This window comes from Harpegnathos saltator, unplaced genomic scaffold (assembly GCF_003227715.2).
Source record: "Harpegnathos saltator strain DR-91 unplaced genomic scaffold, Hsal_v8.6 scaffold498, whole genome shotgun sequence".
Lineage (NCBI taxonomy): Eukaryota > Metazoa > Arthropoda > Insecta > Hymenoptera > Formicidae > Harpegnathos > Harpegnathos saltator.
The window spans coordinates 1,513,479-1,532,070 of NW_020230313.1; the positions used below are offsets into that span (position 1 = coordinate 1,513,479).

The 18,592-nt window shown below is 55.5% G+C and overlaps 1 protein-coding gene across 3 annotated transcripts in view; it reads left to right on the plus strand.

Annotated features, from left to right (window-relative positions):
• knockout (Stork-head domain-containing protein knockout) overlaps positions 1–18,592 on the plus strand; it is a 79,282-nt gene that overhangs the window by 9,946 nt on the left and 50,744 nt on the right. The window lies entirely within an intron of this gene.

Here is an 18,592-nt window from a genome sequence, read left to right on the forward strand (position 1 = left end):
GAGACGGCGAATTTTTCATATCGCTTAGTTAGAAATTAATTACGAACTGTCGTCTCGAGTCGCATCTAGTTTCGAGCGCGGCACAGTTTCACATTAATCACCGATGTGGACCTGGCAAACAACTTAATAAAAAAAAAAACAGTTCTCAGTACGGTTCGATTGTACTTTTGTTTGTGCCACTTTTTGTTTGTACCTCAAAGAATAAAAAGATAGGCGAGGGGGAAAAATAGGCAGCAAGCAAGTATAAGATATCGTATAAGTACGAAAGTAACTTTCCGACGTATTTCGAAGATCCTGTACTTCCGGTTCCTCTGAGGTACAAACGATTTGACGGGAACGGATACAAACGATTCTCTTTCGAATGGCGTTGGCCGTTTTGCGATATCTCAAAAGTTGGCGAAAGTGTCTCTTGGACGTTTTTTGAAGATCCTGTACTTGATCCGGCTCCTTCGAGGTACAAATTGAGGTACAATTTGAAGGGAGATACAAACGGGTATAGACGATTCTCTTTCGAATGGCGTTTTGGCCGTTTTGCGATATCTCACGCTCGCTTGCTGGCTACTTTTCCCCCTCCCCCTATCTTTTTATCCTACGAGGTACAAATGAAACAAAAAGTGGTACAAACAGGTACAAACGAAGTACAATCGAACCATATTGCAAATTCTTTTTTTTTTTTGGTCAAGTTGTTTGCCAGGTTCACATCGGTACATTAATTGCGATCAATAGCGAAGCATCTCAGCGACTGGCGCCGTCTCGCCCCGCGGATTTTGCCGTTCGTCTGGGAGAGACGGCGTTTTACCATTTCTGCTCTCACATGCGCACATATCATTACTTCCCGCTAAATTGTCATCTGATTGCAGCCGGCTGAGCTTAGCCGGCGGAATTACAAACGCCGACGTAATTACAAACGCCGAGCGGTCAGAACGCGAGACGCTCGAGTCAGCGGAATGCATGTCCGTTTTGCGGGCTGATGATAAGCCTGCAATACGCGCTCCGCGACGACGATAGTCTTAGACACACAACGTGTGTGTATGTGTGTTTTCACGTTACTCTAATTGCGTAGAATTTTCGATCGGGCGTGGCGTCGATTCGCTTCTATTCGAGTCGCGCGACGCAGGAGCAGGTGACTCAAAGTTTCATTCTCAATCATAGGCAGCAAGATGAGGCACGGAGATTAGAGAGCGCGCGCGCGATAAGAGTTTACATTCGTCTGACCTCCTTCCGTTCCGACGTTATCCCTCGGCTTGTTAATTTCGCGTGGATAACATCTCCCCTTGGCCCCGTCCCGTCCCGGCTCTTCCGAAAATTGCAAATTTATGCAGGCACATCGACGGAGGACCGAGAAGCCGAAAGCAAATAAGTCTAAGGGGAGATGTTATCTATCATAAGTTTCCATGCATCCCCTCGCGCAGCGCGCCTCGCATGAAAGTCTCACTCGCGAGCAGCGCTCGCCGCGCCGCGCCGCACCGCGCCGCAGGAAAGGGTTAATGACGTTCCCACGCCCTTCGTCACGATCATCCTCGGCCGCTTAAAAAGCGCCAGGCTGGCCCTGCAGGCAGCAGGCAAGCAGGCAGCCAGGCAGCGGCAAGTTCAAGCGCGAAACGAGTCACCGGGAGAATCGAATCTGCCGCTTTCTATTGTGCGAGCGACACTTAAGTGACAAATCGTGTATCGGGAGAAACTCGCAGCGCTCTTATCCTCTCCCCCTGCCTCTGGCTCGATTTACCTTCTACACCCTCGACTTGCTGACGCAAGCGAGGCGCATACTCCGGAGAAACCGATATCGTCTCCTCGTGTGTGACCTCGACTCGATCGCGCGGACGAGCCAGGTGCTTTCCCTCCTCCTTCTCCCTCTCGCGAGAGATCCCTCCGACAGGTTCGACAGAAAGACCGTGTTGCGCAATTTTTTTCCAAACATGCCATCGGTTCCACGATACACACACACACACACACGTATACGTACGTGCGCGTGCGGACGATAACGACTTCCGGCGACAGCTGTAAATTTGTCAAAAGTCGTTGTTCCGTCCGAATCGCGTGAATCACGCGCGCGTATCACCATAACGCTGGTCGACACGGTGTTCGCGGGGATATTTACGAGTCGCTTTGCGACGGATACGGCGGCTTTACGGCTTATCCCCTTATTAAACGCGCACCTTGTAAGTTTCACCCTCGGAGCCGGCTCGACGTTCGACGCGCAGCGGTTCAGAAATGCTTGCAACGCGAAGGCGCGCGCGCGCGGAAACTCGCGTCGCAGAACATTTCCGCGTAACGCGAGGTTATAAATCGTCCCTCTCGTCCTGGGACTTTCTACGAGTCGCAACGCACAAATTGCCGCAAATTACGGCGCGCTTACGCGCTCAGGTCGAAATTTTACAGGCGTCTCTCGGCGCGCGAAGATTTACGGACACTCGTCGTATTGTTTCGCACTCGGACGGCGGCGAGCCGGCGTCCGTCGAATCGTGAAAAATCGATTCGCAACGGAGACTCGCCGAATAAATCGACCGAGCGGGCGAAAGGTGGAGTTTCGCGCGGTGCGTTCGATTTGCCGGACAGAATGAGGGAACTCGCGGGACACATCGCGACTCTCAGCTCGCCAAGTTCCTCCGAGCCGTTGACGCTCGACGGCGAGTTTCTCTCGCGGCCGTACACAACGCACAATCGATCGTTTGTCTAACGAGAACATCGGCGCGCTATCGAGGCGTGCATCCTACTCGCGAGCTTAATTTCACGACAGTCCACTGACAACAAGGTCGCCGTGCGCGCGTTCGCGCCACTTGGGAAGCGATATCAGCCGTGAGAGCGTTTTCATTCTTGACCATTTGGAAACACGAGAGGCCGCGCGAGAGAGCCGATCGTTGGCTCTCACGGTTGTACGCACGTCGTGGCACGTCGGGGGTCGAGATTACGCCGTTGACTCGGGCGTTAGCCCTTGTGAACTACGATAGCCACACCTAGCAAAGAGCAACGATCATCTTTCAAACGACACCGTCGAGAATCGCGCAGCGCGGCGTTAATGCGAACAGCTCCGAGCTGTAGGACGTTTCTCATTTCGCACGATGCGCCGCGAGGTCCGCGCGAGCGCTCGCGCTCGCCGTAAGTCCCAGTTTCAAAATCCGGTTTCGCCAATGAGAGAGAGAAGAAAAGTAAGAGTGAGAATAGAACGGGAACAACGACGTGTGTGCGATACCGCGAGCGCGACCGTCGTCGCGCGGTAACGGACGCGCGATCTCTGGCCCGGTCTACAACAGCCCCGTACACGTAATTTACTTTGACGTCGCCGCCGCCGCCGCCCCCGCCGCATCGCCGTGTAGTACGCTCGCGATGTACGTGCGAACATCGCGCCGATAGATTTCTGAGAGACGAGAGCACTCTCGAATTTCCAGCTTTCTCCGCGGACAAAACGGAACGGTCGACCCCACCTCTCCCCGTACCTCACCGCTCGCTCGTCGATGGGATCGGGTCCGAATAATTAGCGAGCTACTTTAGAGCAGCTTCAGTATAATTGGAAAGCACGCGTCGCGGGGCCCCGGCCCCGAGCCCCGGGCCCCGGGCCCCGGCTCCGGCTCCGGCCGGTGACCCCGCGGCGATCGGCCTCCACCGAGAGCGCTGGAGAAATTTGGCGATCACGAAACGAATAATACGTACAATAACGACGACGTGTACTATCGGCCGATCGATTCTCGTATCTCGAGCGTAGTCTCTCTTTCTCTCCCTCTCTCTCTCTCTCTCTCGATATATAGTGTCTCTATACTTAAGTCTCATTATATCGTCGAGCCCGAAGTGGAGGCGCGCTGTGCGCTGTGCGCTCCGAGGAGATCCGCGTGATCGGCGCAGAGGGAAGCGGCATAATTGCTCGGAGACCTCGAATTCGAGCATCGCGCGACTCAAACATCCCGACATTCTCCGCGCACTCGCGAGCCTCATTATTATCGATCCTCGAGTCGGGCCGCGGCCGCGCGCGAGAGCGGGCTTCGACGTGCTGCGTCAATGCGCGGGAGTAGTATAATTATTTGTAGATCTCTCCAGCGCGCCGCTACCACAGAAACGCGGTAGCAGCAGCCACTCCTGCAGAGCTGGGTGCGGTTTCGACACCGAGGAGTTCGTGTGCTCGACGCTTGTCCAAACGCACGAGAGCGAGCGCGTAGCGCGAGTGGCGCAAGTGGCGCGACGCGACGCGACGCGACGCGACGCGACGCCTCCACTTAGCATATTCGATTCGTCCCGAAAATAGCGCTCTTGTTTGATTCTATTAGCGATCCCGAGGATTTCCACACCGCCGCGCCGCCGCGCCCAGTGTTTACACTCCGTCGTTAACACCTCGTCGAGCCGCGCTCACGAGCGCCGACCGCGCGCCGCCGAGCGACGGCTGCTGCCGGTGCAACTGCTGTATTACAATGTCTCGCGGACTCTATCTCTGTCTCTCTCTCTCTCTCTCTCTCTCTCTCTGATACGACGGCACCTTGGTCCCGTTGGAGGAGAAATGCAGCGCGGCGCGGCTCCGCTCGGGACTGTTTCGCGTTTCCGAAGGGCGCCGCGCGCGGGACGACGCGAACCGCTTCATCGGCCGCCTCGCTGGCGGCGATTGATGGCCGACTCGACCTCCTAACCGATGTCGCGACCCGGGCGTAATCTAGCAACGCTTTATCCGCGCCTATTAATCGCGCGGCCGCGGCGAGTCCGACGCCCCGCGCGCGCCCCGAAATCCCACGTCGCGTTCGCTCGCGCGCGTGATACTTTGCGCGTCTCCGCGAGGCGAGGAGTCGCCTTTGCCGAGCGGCCGCCGAGGCCTGCTTAATTACAGGCGTAATGAACCTCGGGAGCGCAGGAATATTGGCCGATCGACGCGAAGCGCGCGACACGCCGGGGCCTTACTGGGCCAGTAGGCCACATACGCCGCTCTCCAATCGTTGCCTCTCGGCGATCAGCTCGCCTCGGCTTCTCACCGGCAGCCTTCGCTACGACAATGTACCATAAAACGTCGGTAATCATCAGGCGCTTTAATGATTCGACATTTTTTACCGACGCGCGAGAGCCGGTCTCACTCGCGCGCACACAAGCTTCGACAAGTGCGCGACTGGCGGTCGCGAAGCCAAGTGCGTTTGTTCGTTTGCTTGTTTGTTTGTCCGGCCTGAGATCCGTGTGATCTCGCCGATTTTATTTACGGTTGTCCGAAGAGACTCTCCCGTTGGATCGAGGTTTCTCATTAACGCGGATGGCCGCGCGGTGAATGCAAAGCTCGTCGACGTGCGGACCAAACGCGTCACTTGAACGTCACAAGCTCCGATGAAAAATCCAGGAAGTGGAAATAAAATTCATCTCGCAAATCTGTGCCGCAGTGGCACGATTCACTCGCTTTTAATAAGCGCTAGAATGCGCTTTATTTTTGAGCGAAAAACTAAGTAAATAGACTTCTAGCTGTTTTTCTTTTTCTTTTTTGTTCTTAATACGGAGGGAGGCGACACTTTCAAGACGGACGATCTCATCCCTTTGCTCCCGCATAAAATAACTCCCGCCGGTCGCGTTCGCGAGACGCAGGATATCCTTGAAGCCTCCTAACGGTCCCGCCGAGACCTCCGCGTCCGCCGAGACTTCTCGATAGTGTTTTCTCCGCCGCATACGGTATATACGGGTGCGCGCGCGTATTACGTATCACATATCGCGTACCTGTACCTGCATGCCCCGTGAGTGCATCCTGCACCTACACGCGACGAAATATGCGTGTCGCGCGCGCTCTCTCGCTCTCGCTCGCTCGCTCGTCGGTTTCCATGTCGGATCCGTTACGACAGACTGAATTTCGTGCCACCGACGACGGATAAATCGTCGAGCGAGCCCCGGGAATAACGATATCTCATCCCACCGCCCTCCTCCTACCCCTCCTGCGGTATATTATATACCCGAAAGATTAGACAGGATGGATGGATGGCCAGCTCGCGTGTTTGCGGGAAAACGAGAGCAAGGATTCCTGAATTTCTTCTAGACGTCCTGGAATCGTGAGCGTCTCTTAGAGTCGCGGATCTTGGAATATTTAAATTTTTAGACTTTCGATTCGTTGGATTCTGGTTTCTTTTTTTTTTTATGCTCGAGGTGACCGCGTTAAATTTCTCGGTCGGAGAATTTTGTTTCGGAACGACCGGACTTTCAAATTATGAAATTTCCCGATTACGGCGGGGTGGTATATGAGTTTGCTGAATTTTTTGTGGTTTTTCAAGGTCTAAGATCTTCGCCGCCTCGAATTCTCTCGGGTCGTTGCCGTATATTTTGCATATATAAACGATTGTGAAGGAGCATTTGCATACGCGCGTTTTGCTACCGGCGATCATGCATATCGCGCCGTTACTTCCATCCCAGTTCCCACACGTGCGCTATCGCGTCTTAGATTTCGTTTGTTCATACACACTGGGAGAAAGAAAGACAGAGAGAGAGAGAGAGAGAGAGAGAGAGAGAGAGAGAGATCTGGTTAGTAACAACTGTGCGACTTAATCCGTTAGCGAGTCAATCTTCGCCTTAGCTCGTTGAATCTAACACATCGAAGATGCGCGTCGCAATTTAACGGGGTAGTATTCGCAAAAATTGTCATTCAAAGTACGAATCAATTCTCTCTCCCTCTCTCTCTCTCTCTCTCTCTCTCTCTCTCTCTCTCTCTCTCTTTCTCTTCAGTACGCTCTCCGCAAGGCTTGCTCTTCAACGGAGCCAAATGCATAGTCGCGGCGATATTTATTGCGGCACACGGTACACACAGTATCGTATTATCGACGTCGTACTGTGTGTATTCGCCGACACGAGGCGCCGTTGCTTTCGGTTCCCACGTGCCGCTCTGTCATCGTCTTCTTGAATTTCGATACGTAGGTCTCACGTAGGTCGAGCGCGATCCTACCCTTCCCGCGCTAGCGAGAGAGGACAACGATCTCTTTGTCGAGTATGAAAAAGATCGAGCGATACCGTAAGTCCCGAGTCAAAGGTCGCGTCAGTCTACGAGCGAGTCTTACTTTTGATAGTGCACACACGATCGTCGTTTAAGATCTGGGACACGATCCGCTTAATTGTACCACAACGCCCGCCGTTCGACTCGATCGTGCGCGACGATCGCGAATTCGAGTGTCGCGATGTCGTTAACCCGCTCGACGCGCATTAATCCGCGCAGTTGTCTCTCTCTTGAGAGAGAGAGAGAGAGAGAGAGAGAGAGTAACGAGACAATTACTGTCGGGGGAGCCAATACGACCCGATCGGTCGTTGGAAATTAATTACGTCAATGTTTGTCCACGTGGTCGGTTGATCCATCGCTAGCAGCTCATTGTACAACCGTATCAGCGTATCCGACGTTGCGGTCCCTAAATTATTGCAACTGTCGCAGCAATGTTATATTATCGTTAATTATCGCAGGCCGCAACTGGTTCATCCGTAGCCGAGGCATTTACGATTCTGGGTAAAAGCGCGAAGGGACAGTCGCGTAACTTTTCGCCACGCGGGTCGTCTCTCCCGTTAATCGGACGTCTCACCGTGCGCATGTCAGGCGCTTTATGGCCAATTACTTAAGTACTAACGACGCACCGAACGAACGAAACACTTTTACGAGGTAAATGGTTACGCGTATTGCGTCACTTAAAGGATTAAACGAGACGCGAGAGCACTCGCCCGCTCGCTCGCGCTTACTCTGTCACCACGATCGTGTTACGTATGTCATTCCTTGTCGCTTCCACAATCGCTCGCGATGTTGCGACACGAATTATCAAGGTAGTGACGGACGCAGCGACGGATAACGAATAGTTTTTGGCATCGTTGTCGCTCAAAGTCGAACGCTCTCGCCGCGGGCGATACGGTTATCTTCAGGTGTGAAGACCTCGGAAATGTCAGGGGAGTTTATCGACGTGCGCAACCGCGGTGTCCAATTCGTCTCTTTAGACATCCGAAGAATTCGTCTCTGGATCGAGAAAGTTTATTTCGGACCAATTAACGAGCAGGAATTTCGATGAATGTTACATTGAATTAATTCGACTGGCGTAACAAGAGAGAGAGAGAGAGAGAGAGAGAGAGAGAGAGAGAGAGAGAGAGAGAGAGAGAGACGGAGGGAGCTTTCGAAATGCGCCAGGATGGTTCAGTGCACGAAACTGATTTCTAAATTTCGGAAGACTCATTAGCGAATACATTCGCCAGGGTGTGTCCGTTCATTTGATTCGCGATGCCCGAAGCGCCGCGCTCGCATTTCCGCGAGGAAGGAATGTCGCGACGCGTTCACACAGCATCAGTCTTCGGGCCCGAATTCCTCGCCTCGCCTTGCCTGAATCGCGAGGAATCGCAACTCTTCCGGAATGAAGTCCTATGCCACCGCAGGGAGGTCCTCGCGTCTCCCGCGTCCGCTTGTATGCAAATCGCGTTTCGTAACTCGTTAGCCGCCTGCTGTTTGCAGCCTTCGAAGCGAGCGTGTGTCGGATCATGGCGATTTGCCGATTTTTATCCCGCACTCGGTCTCCTCCCCCGACACGTCCGTCAGATCGCACGCGATTATTATTCATTGATATGTTCGATGATAACGCTGGAGAAAACAAAGAGAGAGAGAGAGAGAGAGAGAGAGAGAGAGAGAAAGCGAGAGCGATTCGAGCACGACGAACGGTGGATTCTGTGTCACTGCAAAGTGGCCGATCGGCGTGAGTTCGATCGATTTCCGCGGTGAATCGATAACAAGAAATCCCGGTCTACGATAATCGTTACCGCTGCGACTAATTGGAGCGACGTGCCGTCATCGGCGCCGCGAGAGATCTCGACAGACGCGGACGTGCACCGCGCGAGCCGTTCCGTCAGGATAAAGTTCTCTCCCTTCGTGGTTTATCGCGGTCTCGCGATCGTCCTGCGATCGCGCGTCGGTGCGCAGGACGCCGTGGAAAATCGATTAAACGCCAAATTGATGCTCTCTTCACAGCGCGCCGCGCGCTGCGAACACACAGCGAGGAGACCCATCGGAGAGAGAGAGAGAGAGAGAGAGAGAGAGAGATTTCCGATCGGGAAGCGCCGTGATTTGCGATCGCCTCGTGGATTCGTGAACGCGTTCTTCGCGAGTCATCGCGCGTGGCTTCGCGGTGGATTCTCTCTCTGAATCGGTTCTCCAAGGAGAAATGTCCCTGCGAATTCGCCGTGAGACGCAGTTCGTCGCAGCGCGCAGCCATTACGCTTGCGACAAGCTTCCTCCCCCCCTCCCCCCCTCCCCTCCCCGTTCCCGCGTCGAACGGAATAACGAAATGATACGGCGATACAGTGCGATGTGAGATAATCTACTTGGCGTCTTCCGTGCGCGAGCAACGACGACGACGACGACGACGACGACGAAGCTCGCCGTGGTTCGCTCGCACGCGTTACGCTCAGCGGAGCTCATCTGCCAGCCATATGTCAACGAGGAGCACGGCGCTTCCTTAAGTGGTCAATAACTGTATAGTTTATGCTATGAGAGACACTTAAGTCGGGCAGGTGAAATTTTGCTTTTCACGTCCCGCGACCGCGTTCGAGAGAAATTGGGCGAACGAGGTTGCCTCGATCATGCGGCGGCTTCCTTCCTCGAGCGCGCGCAAATGAGATAATTTTTCCTTGTCACTAAGTAAGTAGTGGACGCTCTGGCACGCTCTCGGTCGAGGCTGTCCGGCGAGTCGGTCGACTGCAGCCGGAGGCTCAGTTTTTGGAGGAAAGTCTCAGGCCGGCTCTCTGTCGCAGCCCGGCCCGGGTCGCGTTTCTCACGCGAACAGAGCGCGCGGCTGTCTTCAAACGACGCCAAGGTCTAAGGGGCACGTTTGTGCGAAGTTCGACGAAAGCCGGCCACCTCCTGAGCGGCTCCTTTCACAGCGGGCCCTTGCGTTTCTTCTCATATTGGTCACGTCCGCTAAATTCCGCTGGATTTCGAGGGTGTACTTGACCGCGGGACTTTGAGCCGGGGCGGGATGGAGGGAGGGGGGGGGATCTTTCCAGCATTCCGAAGCTGTCCCAAACGATCGGTTCTTCAGATAGGCCAGTCGATTGGCGATATGCCTCCGGCTGTTGCCGGGGTGAGCAGCCATGGATATCCATGACTACTTAAGGGACCGCGTGTACAGTGGACCGCCGCGATATGCGGTTTCGAGAGATATGCGGAGAGAATCTAGCCGAGAAGAGTCGATCTTAGGCTACGTTAGGTTGGGTTAGCGCAGGGCGCGACCGACCACCGACTCTCATGCCACCCAAGACTCTCCGCGGTCGGGTCGCCCTGTGTAGAACCTGAATCTCGAGGGTTCTCAACCGGCTCTTTCTCTTTACGGAGGCGCTTCGTCCCGTTTCCCGGCGCGTCTATGAGCGATCCTCTCTCGCACCGCGCCGGCTCGGCGATTGCACTCGTAAAAAAATCCCGCGCACTTGCGTTCCGCACGCGGAGCGCGCGTTTCGACAGCGCGCGGGGAGACAGGGTCTCGAATTTTCCGAGCTGCCATGTAACGCCTCGACGCCGCGACGCTGCGACGAGAAGATCGAACGCGGGGGGGCTTTTTGCACGTTACCGGCTTCAACTTGCTCAATTTTACGTTCGAGCGCCGAGGAGACGGAGATTTTGCCACGTTTCGCAAGCCTGTATACTTCAAGCATCTTCCCTCCGTGCATACTTCTGCTCGGTGAAGCGTCGTCATTCAAATTGCCGAAATCCTTTTACGGACAGTCAGCGGGCTTTACGTAACCGTCGCGCACGTGTTACGCCACAAGGCCATTTTTGGCCAAGCTCCACCGCCGGTCGCAATTAATTAGCGTTCCCGATCGTTGCATTTTTTGGCGCGTCGAAGCCGAGTCGTGCTCGAGACGGTCGAGAACGTAGATGTAAAAATGGCCGGATTGCCCAATTTCCATGTAAGGCTAATTCACGCGGCGTGAATAGCCCGGCGAACTGCAAACTACGCAAACAATGGTTCCCTACCCTACGGGAGCGCGTCTTTGGCTGTTTCCTCGAGAGGGAAAATATGATTGTCAAAATTGGAAGAAAAGATGCAACGTCGTGATTTCAACGTCGGTGTGCTCCCGTGTAGTAGTGATCAATCGGGGCCGCGATCAATTCATCGCATTTCGCTCGTCCGGCAAATTTCAGACACGCCGTTAAAAGCCCGCGTTTCATTCTCGGGCTGCTGTCTCGAGCGGGCGTGGCGAGCGCGAGAGATGCGACCGGTGCAGTCAACGGTGAGAATGGACCGACCGGGACGTGAGAGAGCGGCGGAGGATCGATCCGCTTATTCATAAAGCCGAAGGTGAGAGAGAGAGAGAGAGAGAGAGAGAGAAAGAGAGAGCTCGGATTTCGGCACGGCGGATGGATGAGAGAGCCGGACGCGCGGCCGGCGCGCGTCGGCGGCGATACAGCAGCGCTTTTCCTGCGCTCTGCTTCGCGATTAGCTGTTTACTTTGATTCCCTCTCTCGAACTGCTGTCAAGGCCAGAGCTGGCCAACCGTGGCCTCGAAGGTCGCCGCTGGTGTGCGGCGCGGTGAGAGGCGCCTAGAGAGGAACCTAATCGCCGGAGAAGAGCGCGGCATAATGGGTGAAACTTCCAGTTCCTGCGATAGTTCGCGCGGTACCGTCCGTCCGGCTGTAGTCGGCCGTTCAACCAGCAGGACTCTCCTTGGCCGAGAGCCCTGCCAGTCAGGTGATATCGCTAGTCCTACTTTCCGAAGAATCCTGAACACACACAGATTAATCCGACGGTGTTGCGCAAAGCTGTGCGTTGCACATCGTCGAACGATGATGGGCTTGAGCGAATGGTATTCAAATACGAAATTGTGAGCGAGACAAGTGTGTAGATTCTTGTATCTATCACATCGCTCGTGTCAAGTCGGCGAACACGCGCGCGTGTATGCATTTCTATGAAATTTTCATCCCACGATTGCTCTACCCACGCTCTTTCTAGCGCTTTTTCTCTTCCTCCTTTTTTCGCCTCGCTTACGTCCGCGTCATCATCGTCGTGCGACGTAAAAACGAGGAGTGAAAGGGAGATTCGCCTCAGAGCGTCGTTTTTCCCGTCGTCGGTCGTGAATTGGAAGATTTGCCGATAACACGCAGCGAAAATCGCGAATTTTCGAGAAGCCGACCGGCGAGACGATTATTGCACAGATAGCCGCATGACTGAACAGATTAGACGTGGACACGGCCGCGCGTATATGGCCTGTCCCCGTTGGCCTTAGCGGGCGCGAAGGTTTAAACTTTCTTGGAGAGCGCCTTTTACGTTCTCTCTTCTGGAAGCTGCCTCGCCGCGGGAATCATCATCCGGAAGAACCGCCCACGACTCGATCTAATTTCCGATCGAGCGACTTTTAATGCGAGAGACGCAGGCGACTCTGCGAGGGGAAGGACTTCTGCTTTCCTTCCTGCAGTCAGATAACGTCGCGTGTCCGCCGAGACAGCTAGAAAGTAGTGGACTTCGCGAGAGGGATCTCCGCGCCCGCGCCGCGACGCCTGCCGCGGAGAACAATGACGCCGCCGATGTCGCGCAATGTCGGCCGACGGAGACGACTTTGAAACGACCGACGTGACTGGCGTCTCTCTCTCTCTCTCTCTCTCTCTCCCGGTTGCTCGAAGCTTTCCTTTTACCTTCCATGAATTTCCTAACACTCGGAGATCCTTTCTACAAAACGCACTCGTGCGTTTAACGGCGCATCTATCAGCTGTCCTCTATCTCCGTTAGATCTACCTCTACGACAGCCTCATAAATGAGATCCAGTAATTTCCCGATACTCCGGAGGGTGTGCGCGTGCGCGCGCTCGTGTGATGCGGATTCATATAAAATGTCTCAATTATAGGGAGGGTGGCCTGATTGTGTCATTTTTTCTCTCGTCGATTATAATTATATCGTCGACGAACGCGAATTGGAGCCTGACAGATCCGCACGTTGGGCAGACAGAGTTAATCGATTTCAGCGACGAGGATATCGACGATGGGCATCGGAGGAAAGTCATTTGGGATCTATCGATACGAGATTAATGGAACGAATATCTGTATATCGCGGCGAGCGAGCCGCGAGGTTGCACACGGCTGTTCGCGGGGTCCATCACACCGCTCTCTCGTCACTCCACCTCTCTCTCTCTCTCTCTCTCTCTCTCTCGCGCGCGCGCGCTCACTCAGTCACCGTCGTCGCCTTCTCCTCTCTTACACGGCGGAGAAACACATGCGGTGTACTTTCGCGCGGTTGTGCTCTCGGGCGCGCGAGTGCTAAAAACATAAAATTTGCGCGGACACGAAAGCGTAAGAGAACGCGGGGACTCTGTGTGTGAAAAGGCGCCTTTTACTTATAATCTCCCATATCTGGTCGTGGCGCCCCTGCAAATAATACAATACAATAATAGCAACACACGCCCGCGCTCGCGAGAGAGGATGCACAAAATCGGGGGCGTCTGCGCACGAATGGCTGCGACCGCGAACGCCGTGCGCTAAATAGAGTGTACATTAGACGTTAAGCGCGGAGGAAAGTAAAGCGGCGAGCAACGAATGAGTACGTATCCTTATCTCGCGCGCATATCCGATGACGATACGCGCGAAAGATAAGGCCGACTTAATCGCCCAGTTCGTTTCACCGTAGGAAGTTGTGCGTATCAAAGCACCGCCCGCGGATCGAAGACCGACTTTCGTTTCTGCAAAATGGACGGCACACGAAATCAACACTCGCCACCTTCGGGGAGCGCCGTGATGTAATTATTATTATACGTACCTCGTACCTCGCTGCATTGCGAAAAAGGAGAAAAAGTAGCCGCCGCGCGCAGGCGAAGAAGCCGCGGTATCTCGCCCCGACGTTCTTCTCGTCAGGAACGGTCGACTCGCCGAGGGTGGGGATCGAAACGCACCCGACGAGGCTCGACAACGCAGCCTCCATTTTTCCTCCGGCTCGTATCTCACGATTTGCGATCTGAATTATTGCCACGCGTGTCGAGACGCGCGGATCAAAGCCCCACCGCTTTAGTGTCTTTTCTCCTACGTCGCAGAGCGGCGCGGCGCGGCGGCGGGGCGATGCGTGTACACACCGGCTGGATAGGCGAAAATTGCGCTTCGACGCGGCCGAGACTTTTCATCGGCAGAACGGAGTGGCAGAAATCATCCCCCGGAGCCACGAGAGACGCGAGAGAGCCATGAATTACCGTAGCGCCTGTGGCGCGCCGCGAGCGCCGGAGGAGATCAAGCGGACCGACCTTCCGAGAGGAAACGAGCGCCGGCGCGCTATCGCTCACGGGGAGCGGTATCAATCCCGCGCGGATATCGGCCTGCGGAATCGATCATTCACGTTCGGCGGGTCAAACGTGCCGATCGAATCGATCGACGCGTAGGACGACGACGGACGCGCGGCTTCGTTTCGTTATCGCCGCGCGCGCGCGCGCGGTTTCGCCCTCATTCGTCGGCCGGCGCGCGGCCTGTAATCAAGGCAGCGCGCGACGGCAAGGCGTCGCGCGATTTGAATCAAGATCCAAATCGAATTATCGTTGAAAGAGGAGGAACCCGATACCGGGCGACGCGCGGCGTGAGTTATACCTATTCGTGCTCCTCTCGGAATTCGATCGAGCGGGGTGGTCGTGATCGTGTGGCGCGCGCTCGATTAAATTCTTCTAGCCGCCGCCGCCCCGCCGATCGTGGCCCCGAGTGTCGTTTCGCGCGCTCGTGAGCGCTCGGCAGCGCAGGCTCTGAAAGAGGTCGTGTTCGCGCGGCTTTCCGCGGGAAATTGTGTAATATCGTTAAACGCGATTGCGTGCCGCCGCTTCGCCGATCTCTTATCTCGCGTGGCCGTATAAAGTCGGACCTCCCACTCCCCGATGCAAATCCACTGTTCTAATCGTCGCCATCCGTTTCATCGGCTGCCTGCTGGCTCGTTGCTGACGGCTCGCGAAGAGGGAATCTCATCGCGAGTACTCATGAGGAAAATGAAGATGATACCGAGGAACGATACCGAGGAACGTCTCCGATCGACAATCGACAAAAAGCAAAGATCGGTGACAAATTCGTCGACGGCACGCACGATCAATATTTCCCGAGCGCAATATTTCCGTCCGCGTTCCGTGCGCGCTGAAAAACGCCCCGAGGATGCGCTTTCGCACGCGTGTGCTACCAAGCCGTAGACGTCGGTAACGGTAACGAGGATCGGCCGTTCTCCTCGAGATGTTAGCCCGACGCCGCGAGAGTCGAGAGTGAGGAGAGGCCTTCTTTTCGGTCTTACGAACAAACCCGCAGAACGGCGGCAAAAAGCGCGCGCTCGCGCGCGGTCTCTCCTCGCCTCTCTGTCTCCTTCGCTCCTTTCCCCTCTCTTGCTGTCTCTGCCGTTGATGATCCGATCCTTGATCCTGAATAGAGCCGACCATTCAATTATGTACAGCCGCCGTTTAACACGTCCGTTCAAAGAAACGGTAACGAGCTCTCCTCCGCTCGGCTTCTTGCCGCGGCCGTAAGCGCCGCTTCGAGCGCGCGGCGCTACGACCGATTTTTCTGCGACATTGACGTTTTTGTCAACGCCGCGTTTGTGCGCGGACGGTCAGCTGCTGCGTAGAACAGTACGCCGCTTTCAGGCTGCAGCGCGGCTCTTTTTACGTCCGCAGCGGAAAAGCCGTCGTTGCGCAGACTGGGAGAACGAGGAGATATTTCCTCGTCGCGACTTCGAGCGAATTCGAGCCGACGGCCGAGTCATTAATTTAGCGAATAATCATGGCGAGGCGACGTACGTCGCGAGAAGGGAACAGCACGCGGGCAACGGGATATCGCGGCTCTTAATCGCGCGCGTTAAAAAGAGCTCTCATTAAGAGCAATCGCCAGTGTCAGTGCGCCTGTTTGCCCGTTACGATATATTCCATTAGTTTTAATTAATAATCTCGAGCGCCACGGCGAATAAAAAGGACGCGCCACTGAATGGCCCATTATCCTGCCACCGCTTGCGCAATCGCTCGCACGCATCGACGACTATCCGAACACCCTGTGTACAAGGCAAAGGCGGACCCGCGTGCGCGCGGCACCGAACGGCAAGAGAAAGAGAGGCAATCGCCTTGGCCTGGCCGAGGAAAAATCCTAGGAAAGAGAAGTTCCTCTTTGAAGATAGCTGCCGCCTTCTGTGCGCGCGCGCGCGCGCGCGTGTGTACGTACACGAACAGTTCGATGGGCAGAGAGAGAGAGAGAGAGAGAGGGGGGGGGGAGGAAGAGAGGACGAGGAGGAGGACGAGGCGGAGGACGTCTCGCCTTTGGGCATCGATCTCGCGAGGAGAGGCACCGAGAGCTTCTTCCCTCTCGTATCTCTCCTCCCTCGTATCCTCGCGAGCATTATCCTACGATCGACCACACCCGAGCCCTCCAGCGAAATCCGTCCGTGGAATCGCACGCGCATACGTTCGTACATCTTCCTCCGGAATTCCCTTTCGAAGCGGCGTTGCACGACCGAGTGGTCCCTGGCCGATGGCGGAAGATGAGCGGCGAGATTGGCGGTAACCGTCCGCGGCAACCGGCGGATTCTCCTATGAGTGTACTATTGTTCGGAATCATCGCGATGCAGCGAGCGCGCGCCGAGGCTCACTGCAACGCCACGTTCGACTTGCTCGCGCGCGCCTCGGCTTGTTCATTAATTCGTGTATTGCTATCGCGTAATGTGTCGCCGTGCGCGACATCAGGCATCGTAATTCAGACGTCTGAACTAGGAGAGTATTCGAGGGCGACGACGGGCAGAAGAGAGGAGAGAATGAGAGAAAGACGACGATCCTCTCTCTCTCTCTCTCTCTCTCTTTCTGTCGATCTCTTTTCCTTTTTTTCTCAAGGACTCGCATTTTAAGTTCAAGCCCCCGGAACGGGACTGGTACTTATCGCATCGAAATGAACGGACGCGGATTTTCGCAGACGCGAAATGCAATTTCCGGCGAAGAAGTGTGTGCGGCCGTGCACTGCGCGCGCGCGCGCGCGAGTAGAAACTCTCAGCTGTCAGCTCGGGCGAATGCCCGGAGGAAACGTCAGTTCCACTCGGGCGACCATAGTCGCCTTTAAGTTATGTAGCGGCGGGGCCTTCCTAGCGCCCACAGCTGTCTTCGGCAGCGAGGCAGAGAGGGTTAAGTGTCGCCCCGTCGTCGTACTTATCGTCCGTTGAGACATTTTCATCGATGCACCAGCGATACCTGCGAGCGCGCGCGCGCGCGCGCGCGCGCGAGCGAGCCATCTCGCAAATCTCAGATTCAATAACGCTCGCGTCAGCCGCTCGCAAATTCACGCGTTTTCATCGCCCACGAATCGCCCGCGACAGCTCGCCTCGTATTGGCGATTCAATCAGAGAATGTGGACGATTCGCGCGAAGCACGAAATCGCGCGAAATTTGTTAAATTTGATCGCGCTATAATTAAGAGCAGATCTTGAAGTCATCACGCGAAGACTGCAAACTTATCGAGCGCTTTCGCCTCGAGCGCGACCGATAATCGACAACGCGCGAAACGTATATACGATCGGTTTTCCCAGGTTTTGCCGAGGCGCGCGCGTGTCAAACGAAAGCGTCTTCCCTGTTAGTCCGTCTCACTCAGCTTCTCACGACACATTATCCTATGATCGACCACACCCGAACCCTAGAGCGGTGTAATATCCATGCGCGCGTATCCTCCTTCGGAATCCCCCTTTCAAGCCCCGGTTGCATCGTCTTTCCTGGGCCCTCACTTCCGGGAACATCTGCACTTTTCTCCGCGGCCACTTGAGCGCATCACCACGTGCACGTGAACGGACGGACACATTTTTGCCGCGGGTTTTACGATCGCGGCTCGCGGCGCGGATTTACGATCGTCCTCGCGCGTCGTCCTTTCCCGATCGTCGGCGAGACGCGCGCGCGCGCGCGCGCGCGTTAATTAAACAATCTTATCGTAGGAGCGGCTATTCGATTCGCCGCCGCGCCACGCCGTTGGAATCAATTCAGTCGTCATCGTCGGCGGATCGGCGGACTAATCGCTCGGCGATTATTTTCGCGAGGCGAAGCGATCGAGGCCCGCGTCGCGTTGTCGTCTCTTGATTAATCATTCCGCGTGTTTAACGAGCCGCGGCAGCGGACTTTAAGCGGATAATGCGCCGACGAGCGATCGAGACACGTCTGAATCATTTGCTCACGTGCGTGCGTGAGATATCCGTAGTCATTCCCCGGCAAGCGCGCGCGACCTTTCTCTCGCGAAGAAACTATCCGTACGAGCCATAAAGGGGATCGCGCTACGAAGTAGAAAGCAAAGCTCTATTAGACCCTCCACGGTCGTCCGCCGCGCGGATCCATCCTTCACGTGTCGTGAATACGTGGTAACGAGCTAGATTAGCCGAGGCGAGCCGTAGAAATCTCCGGGATTCGCATCGGACAGTCCTCGGGGACTCTAATCGCGATCGGTATAAGCTCCTCGACGAGGAGCGGCCGCTCCAAGAGGGTTGCGCGCGCGGGGGTCTTTCCACCCTCTCTCGCTCTCTCTCTCTCTCTCTCTCTCTCTCAGCTTCCGCCTCGTGAGCAGCCGTGAGCTTTCTCCCCCGTGCGTCCCCGATGCGGTAAGACGTTTCACGAGATTTACAAGAGCAACGTACGCCCCAAGGCTGTCGGCGAGGACTTGAGCAAAGAGTCGCGGAGAGAGAGAGAGAGAGAGAGAGAGA